The sequence below is a fragment of the Macrobrachium nipponense genome, chromosome 14 (assembly GCF_015104395.2).
Source record: "Macrobrachium nipponense isolate FS-2020 chromosome 14, ASM1510439v2, whole genome shotgun sequence".
NCBI classification, from domain to species: Eukaryota; Metazoa; Arthropoda; class Malacostraca; order Decapoda; family Palaemonidae; genus Macrobrachium; species Macrobrachium nipponense.
In genome coordinates, this window is record NC_087207.1 from 30,945,408 (window position 1) to 30,954,541 (window position 9,134).

A 9,134-nucleotide genomic window follows, 5' to 3' on the forward strand; every position below is an offset into this window, starting at 1 on the left:
ATATATATATATATATATATATTATAATATATATATATGATATATATATATATATAATATATTATATATATATATCCAGGTTGAAGAGGTAAAAGCAAAAGTCTTTGCACAAGTATCGTTTATTACACCAACGTTTCACATCACATGATGCATCCTCAAGGCTGGAAATTATGTTATGAATACTAAAATATCACTCACTCATATAAAAAATCTAAAATAAAGCACAGCAAATATTTGACATTTGCAAATACAAATTAAAACGAGAACTCGAAAGGAACACCTACCAAGGTAAGAGTTAAAAAGTGACTAAAAAGGCTGAGAGAAAATTAACATAAGAAGATGACTAAATATTTGTTGTGCTTTATTTTAGATTTTTTACATGAGTGAGTGATATTTTAGTATTCATAATATATAATTTCCAGCCTTGAGGATGCATCATGTGATGTGAAACGTTGGTGTAATAAACGATACTTGTGAAAGACATGCCTTTACCTCTTCAACCTGGATGTTGGTCGGGTCTGCTACCCCTATGATTCTTCTCTCTCTCTCTCTCTCTCTCTGTGTGTGTGTATATATATATATATATATATATATATATATATATATATATATATATATATATATATATATATATATATATGGATATAGATTAACAGGCTACCGATAAAAACAGACTATGAGGACAGGTCTTAAGTAACTCTAGAGTTCAAGGTTCTTCCACCAAGAAACTGCTTGTTATCATTAACAAATAACAAAAAAACTATTAACTTATCAAAGTCTGCTAGTATAATGCTCCAATGTCATTCGTAGAAACTAAATACCTAAAACGTCAATAATAATTATAATAATAATAAAATAATAATATTAATAATAATAATAAAAATAATAATCAATAATAATAATAATAATAATAATATAATAATAAAAAACATGCTAACTTATATCATATAAAAACATGCACTGATCACAGTGAGGGAAATAATTTATTATTGTTATATATTACATAAAATCTGCTACAATATCAATAACTTTAAAATCAGCTGGATCAAATTTAAGACTCGCATTTTTCTTCTTGTTTATTAAAAAGCAACTAGAAGACGCCTATGATGGTTATGAAATATGAAATATAAGTTGATAACAAAATTATTCAGAATTTTTCATGAAAATAGAATAAAAAAACATAAAAATAGTTTGGCTCTCTCTCTCTCTCTCTCTCTCTCTCTCTCTCTCTCTCTCTCTCTTTCTGTGTGTGTGTGTGTGTGTGTCCTTCATGACTCATGGAATAAGAAAGCCATTCTATTAACCAGCTATAATTAGGTCGCCTATAAAGGTAATCTTAAATATGATAATTCCCCCCCGGAAGGACTCTCGAGAAATTGCCTCCGATTACCTATCTCATTTGGGGTGATAGCTTCGCTTAGTGGCCGGCCGTTACCCCTTTCAGATCATGAAGGGTCAGAGGACTTAGGGATCAGACAGGGCTGTTGAGTAGCGGAAGTTACAGCTGTAAAAAGGAAAAGTTTCTTCAACCGAAAGAGCTTTCGCATACTCGGGGAGTAAGCCTACAGGCTACTTTGTTGTTGTTGTTGTTGCTCTTGCTCTTGTTGTTCTTGTTGTGGGGGGGGGGGGGGGGGGGGAGGAGTTAGGAAAGATCTGCGGAAAAGCCTAAAAAAAAGATCTGAAAAAGGTGTTTCACGTCGAGTTAAAGAGACAGGAATTCTTGGGTAGGATATTTATGCTTTATCAATTAGGATAAAAATGAAAAAAATAAATAATGTGCATTTTATACAATATAAACCAATTATTTATAGTAAAAAATAACGTATTTATTTTAGTTTCCATTGGTGTAACAACAACACTCTATTTGACAGTAGGTCTTAGCACGCGCCCCGAGTAAGATGGAGGTCGGATCAACCCTTGTTTCATTTAGGATTAGGGCTTGTTAAGCACATGAGGCTAGGACGCTCTTGTCAACAGGAAGAGAGTAAGGGTTTGACCCAAGATAGAGGGGAAATGTTTTACTTCTCGCATAAATATAGTTATTGACGTATATTAGAAAATACAGTCATAGGCCTCAGTCAGGTCGGAGAAGGATAAGGGAGGGGGGGGGGGGGAGGGGGGGGTGATGGCAACGACTTCACTACATATTTATGTAAACCTCTCTGGCTTAGTTAATATAACCTTGTCTCAAACGGTGAGAGTCCGTGATAAAAAGAGCGCAGGTATTTTAAGCTCATGTCAAAATGAGAGTTGACACCTGTCTACAGTCTCCTTAACTACGGAGAAAAGACTTCGTAATATCAATTGTTAGGTAGTGTGCGCTAGGTATATGTACGTGCACACACACACACACACACACCCATGCACACAAACACACACATATGTGTGCACTACCTAACAATTCATTTTACGAAGTCTTTTCTCCGAGTTTAAAATACTTACGCTCCTTAAACGTGTGTGTGTGTGTGTGTGTGTGTGAAGAAGAAGAAGAAGGAGAGAGAGAGAGAGAGAGAGAGAGAGAGAGAGAGAGAGAGAGAGAGAGAGACTCATAATGAAGCCTAAACATCCCGAATGCCCTTCATTCACAGACCAATTTCCCAAGTTCCCAAATCAAATAGTTTGAGGTCCAGAAATCCTCCTACGTGCCTTACTCCTACGAAGAGAAATGGAGGGAGGGAAGGAGTGAGGGAGGGAGGGAGGGTCTAGCCTCCAGGGAGGAAAAGGTAAATGCGGGATAAAGGAAAATAGTACCTCTTGACCGGTGGACGCCCTCAGGGCCGGATAAAACTTCTTCGGGAAAGTTGCCAATACGAGAAGGTGACTCTTCGGATATTTTTCTTTCCAATAACGAATTCCCTCACGACATTTGGATTTTTGTGAGTTTTCATCTTTCTTTTGTTTCGCTCGTTCGTGTCAGTTTAAGCAAACCTTGAAGCCAAACTTGTTCTGGCACGGGCTCTTGCTATTTTTTATTGGTTCGTTTCAGCTTAAGCCAACCTTGTTCTGGCACGGGCTCTTGCACTATTTTTTTGGTTCGTTTCAGCTTAAGCCAACCTTGTTCTGGCACGGGCTCTTGCACTATTTTTTTGGTTCGTTCCAGTTTAAGCCAACCATGTTCTGGCACGGGCTCTTGCACTATTTTTTTGGTTCGTTTCAGCTTAAGCCAACCTTGTTCTGGCACGGGCTCTTGCACTATTTTTTTGGTTCGTTTCAGCTTAAGCCAACCATGTTCTGGCACGGGCTCTTGCACTATTTTCTATTCAGTTTTCGGTTACTACATCATAACTGTAATTTGTGTGGGGATATAATTCTCGTTGAAATTCTTGAAACCTCCACAACTTATACCTTAAAAATTCTGTGATCAATTAATATTTTGGTCCTTTTATATAGAAAGTTAACCAGCCATCATGTCATTCAAGAAACTCTAAAACAATGAAAAGGCTGAACACAATCAAACAACGATATTAATCATTTTTGGAAGAGAAAACGATGACGTCAGAAAGAACAAGGAATATTCTAGGAATGTGAATCACACGATTAAATAAAAAAAAGTAAAGTTAGAATTCTGAAACTTTACAAAGAAAGGAAAATCTGTCACCAATTTATTCGCATGTTTAGAAAAACAAGTAACAAATGCTTCGGCGCATTCCAGGTATCTGTGTACAGCGTACAGCGCTGTATGAAACTCTCAGCCACGGCCTATGAAACTCACAGCCCCGACCAATGAAACTCTCAGCCCCTGGTTATGAAATTTTCAGCCACGGCCCCGTGGTGCCCTGTGTTGTTGTGATGCATGATCATGGCTAACTTTAACTAATTACTGAGGCTAAAGGGCTGCAATTTGGTATGTTTGATGATTGGACGGTGGATTATCAACATACCAATTTGTAGCCCTCTAGCCTCAGTAGTTTTTAAGATCTGAGGGCGGACAGAAAAATTGCAGACGGACAGAGAAAGCCATCTCAATAGTTTGCTTTTACAGAAAACTAAAAATAGATGAAAACTGGATCGAATGGAGGACGGTGAGACTGTGAAAACCAAACATTTTTTGTAGAACTCAACTGGAAGGTCTCGGTAAAAAAAAAAAAATAAAAATAGAAAATGAAAAGAAGGCAGAAAGAAGAACAAAAAAAGAAACAAGATTTGTATTTCTACGAAAACTTGAATCGAATATTAACCCCCCCGCCCCACCCCCCCAAAAAAGAAATATATACATGCTGCAGGGAGTGATTTTACAAATAAAGAAGAAATAAAAAAAATCGAATTGAATGGATCCATAAATACAAAAAAAGAAAGAAAGAAATGATAGCAGGAAAAGCCCCGGGAAAAAATCCCTTTTTTTCTAAAGAACTTGAATCGAATGATTCCAAATAAAAATCGAAGATAACAAAGCCACTTAAAATTTTTTTCGTAAAGAACTGAGATCGATTGTTTGTAAAAGGAGAAAAGGAAAGAAAAAAAAGTAAAGGGAAACAAGACAACAAAGGAAAAACGCTGAGTGGGGAGAAGTACCGGACGTTTGTGTTAATGGAAGTCCATTAAGGCTAATTAAGGGAGTAATTTACAGTTTCCAAGTTCAGGAAATTCTCATCATTTCAGAAAGAAGATGCTCGGTCACTTGTTATTTTTCCCTGCTGGCTTTGCGCAAGTTATTTGTTGTCACTCTAACTCTATCTTTCATGACAATGTGATAATGATGATAATAATAATCTTACTATAATGGGTGTAATGTCTGTCAGTCCGTCTGTCATTCAATCACGGCCAAACGGCTGGTCCGATGGGCAAGAAAATTGGCAGGGTTACAGTGGGGACCCATAGGATGGTTTATAATGGGATTTCATCCTAACAACCCCCCCCCCCCCCTTGGAAGGGGGTGGGGATGTGAAGGGAGTCCCTGAAATGGAGCTGGTTTCAGCCCATGAAACGAGGCTGGTTATGCCCGTAGACTTAGTTACTTTACGAATTTCCATACATAATTTCTGTATAGATATGTTTGATAGATATAATATATAATAATAATAATAATAATAATAATAATAATAATAATATAATAATAATAATAATAATAACGGAGGAACATATCCACAGTTATGTATATGTACATATATTTAAAGATAAATCTGTACAGAAAGCTTTCGGGAATCTGTTTGATTCACCTTTTCAATCGGATTGAATCCTGATGGAATCAGATTGAAAAAGAAAATCGAACAGTCACTTAAGCTTTCTGTACAGATTTATCTCTAAATATCTGTAAACATACATAACTGTGGATTTGTTTCGCCACTTTAAGACTCTTACTACATGAGTAATTTTATAATAATAATAATAATAATAATAATAATAATAATAATAATAATAATAATAATAATGACCTTACGATAATGAGGCGTTATGTCTGTCCGTCCGTCTGTCATTCAATCACGGCCAAACGGCTGGTCCGATGGGCATGAAACTTGACAGGGTTATAGTGGAGACCCCTAAGATGATTTATAATGGGGTTTCATCCTACCTCCCCCCAACATCCCCCACCCTTAATGGGCGTTATGCCCCCGTCCCTTTCAAGGAACGGTTGGAAAACCGTAGCCGAAAATTCAAGCAAAACACTAACTAGCCTGCACAGCAACCGTCGAAGCGACTCCTGGCGTTAAAACGGACAATCTTTCTATAATGGGCGTTATGTCTGCTAGTAATGATAATAGGCACGATCCCGAGATCCCTGAAAAGGAACCTGGAAAAAGTAGATGCTGAAGTAACTCCTGGACTGATGCAGAAGAGCGTGCTTCTAGAAACAGCGCACGCAGTAAGAAAAGCGATTGACTAATAATAATAAAATAATAATAATAATAATAATAATAATAAGAAGAAGAAGAAGAAGAAGAAGAAGAAGAAGAAGAAGAAGAAGAATTATACAATTGCTGAATAATACCTTGGTAGAATGGTGTAATTACTGAATAAATTCGAAGACTTTTACGGTTATTCATCCCTACATAAATTAGCACGGAATACTATTTTTTTTTTTTTTTTTTTTTTTTTTTTTTTTTTTTTTGTGTGTGAAGTGCACCCTTCGGTGGTCGGAAGGCTTACATGAAAATGCCCTTACACCAGCTCGGGTCATTTCCCTTGCTGTGATAAGGAATGACTGGGAGTGATGTGTATCTCACAAAAGCAGTGTGCATCGGTCCACACTATAGAGAGGTCACGCTGGGCTTTCTCTCCGCTAGCGTGTGTTCGTGTTAGTATCTTGTTGAAATGACTTGGAATGCACCTTTTGAAACAGACAATTTTGGAAAGGGAAGGGAAGGGTAGTGGGGGTTGAATGACATTCCAATATATGATGAAAGCGTGCATGGGCCATAAAAGGTTGGGAACCACTGGTATTGGGCATTTAGAATGTCAACGGTCACTTCACTGGGTTAATCTTAAAATAATTATCTTTCTACAGAACGATTTTGATGAAACTGCCCTTGTGATAGGACAGTAAGGACAACCAAAGCGGAAACAGTATCTCAGGTCAAAGATATACCTAACAATGAAATAAAATATTTCACGTTAGAGAAGCTAGACAGGGGTCCTATAGCTGATGTTACAAAGGCCATCGCTCGCACAGCTGAAGAAGCAAAATGTGAAAAAAAGAGAAACTGAGACAATAAATAACTTCTCTAAATGGAGAATTGATATCAAAATTATATACTCGGAAAAATTATTTTGAACACAGACCGACATAAAATACTCAACTGTTTTTATAAGTTTAGTATAATTTATAACTGATAAAGGGAAAATGGATAAAAAATTACTGGAAAAATTATTATTATTATTATTATTATTATTATTATTATTATTATTATTATTATTATTATTATTATTATTTGATAAAGGGAAAATAAATAAAAAATACTGGAAAAATTAGTATTTCTATTATTATTATAATATTATTTATTTATTTTATTTGGTCCATCGCAGACCTCCAATTCGACTGGGTGGTATTTATATTGTGGAGTTCCGGTTGCATCCTGCCTCCTTAGTTATTATTATTATTATTATTATTATTATTATTATTATTATTATTATTATTATTATTATTATTATTATTATTATTATTATTATTATCAGAGTAAAAATTAGAAATCATAATATCGTTAACGCCATTTCTGAACCATATGAAATACAGCAAATGTCACGTTTCAAGTAAATCCATAAACAAGCGATAACGTTAAAAGAAAGATTTGAGTAACTGAACAGAATCTGGCTGAACTGCTTGTCTGCCTGGGGGGGGGGGGCCCCCCCCCCCCCCCCCCCCCCCACCGCCCCCCCCCCCCCCCCCCCCACCCACATCGATCTTAGAGCGTTTGACGGACCATTTAAAAAGAAACTCTTCTAGGAAACTAATGCTGAAAGCTTCGTCAAATTTTGCGCGTATCAGCTAAACCTACCAAATAAAAGTAATTGGATTGGTGCTAATCGTATGCAACTTATACAATTACAGCTAGGTTTATTTGGTCACGTAACTCTCTTAAAGTGGATCATGTAGAAGAATTTCCATAGTTTCAGCTATATATATATATATATACTATATATATATATATATATATATATATATATATATGTATATATATATATATATATATATATATATATATATATATATATATATATATATCATCACATATCCACAGGTGAAAAATAATAGACAGGGTGGTTGAGGTCCTGACCGGTTTCGGCTTTATTTTCAAGCCATTGACAAAGGACTGATACATAGTATTAGAATTCACAAGTATATATACTACAGATACAGTACTGACGAACATACAACCGTTTAAGACTGCAGATCCACCCACAGGCAGGGGTCAAGGTAGGAGTGGCTTTCAAAAATCATTTGGCTAAAATTTACTATAAATTCTCAAAAGATACTACCGATTAGGGACCCACCAGACAACAAGTCCACACCTGACAGGTGTCAGGGAGGCGGGGTTGGACATCTCATTACCACTACTGCCCCCTTACTGTGTTTATAAATATAATAATCCTAGATCCCTACATTTCTAAAGCCTACCTTAAAATTTAAACAGTTTACAAATTTCTTTTGATATTAAAGGATCAAGTTTATACATTCCTTGACTGATGTTCATATTATTATTGTAACTTTATTTAATAAAACTAGATTCAATGATATTCCTTTCCAATGAAGCTAGTTTAATAAAAGAAAGATTTTTGAAAGCCACTCCTACCTTGACCCCTGCCTGTGGGTGGATCTGCAGTCTCAAACGGTTGTGTCTATGTTCAACAGTACTGTCTTTGTAGTATATATACATGTGAATTCTAATACTATGTATCAGTCCTTTATCAATGGCTTGAAAATAAAGCCGAAACCGGTCAGAACCTACACCCTGTCTATTATTTTTCACCTGTGGATAGTGTGATAAAACGAATCCCGTGCTAAAGTGATTATAATCATATATTATATAATATATATTATAATATAGATATATATATAGATATATTAATATATATATTAGAGAGAGAGGAAGAGAGGAGTAGAGGAGAGAGAGAGAGAAGAGCGAGAGAGGAGAGGTAGGGGAGACTTTTTCCTTTATTATTTTCCAGATTGCCTTATCATTCTCTACATAGTTTTGGTACATACATGACAAAAGTGATATGCTTCAAATCTCTCTCTCTCTCTCTCTCTCTCTCTCTCTCTCTCTCTCTATATATATATATATATATATATATATATATATATATATATATATATATATATATATATATACAGTGAGACAGAAAAGAAAAAAGAGAGAGAGAGAGATATTTTTGAAGCATATAACTTTTGTCATGTATGTACCAAAACTATGTAGAGAATGAAAAGGCAATCAGGAAAATAATAAAGGAAAAAGTCTCCCCTACCTTAGAAGATACAAACTAACCTCACACTTTATCATAAAAACATGACTCTCTAAGCGTCTCTCTTGTCACCTTCAAGAACAAAGAAATTGCGAACCGAAGAACGACTGCTGACGCTTACGTTTTCTCGAGGCACTCCATATATCAAAAGAAAAAAAAAGTATCAACACGGTGAAAGAAATAGAACTTCTCCCCACCATCATAAGGAGAACTATAAGTCAGCTGACACCAAACACTGT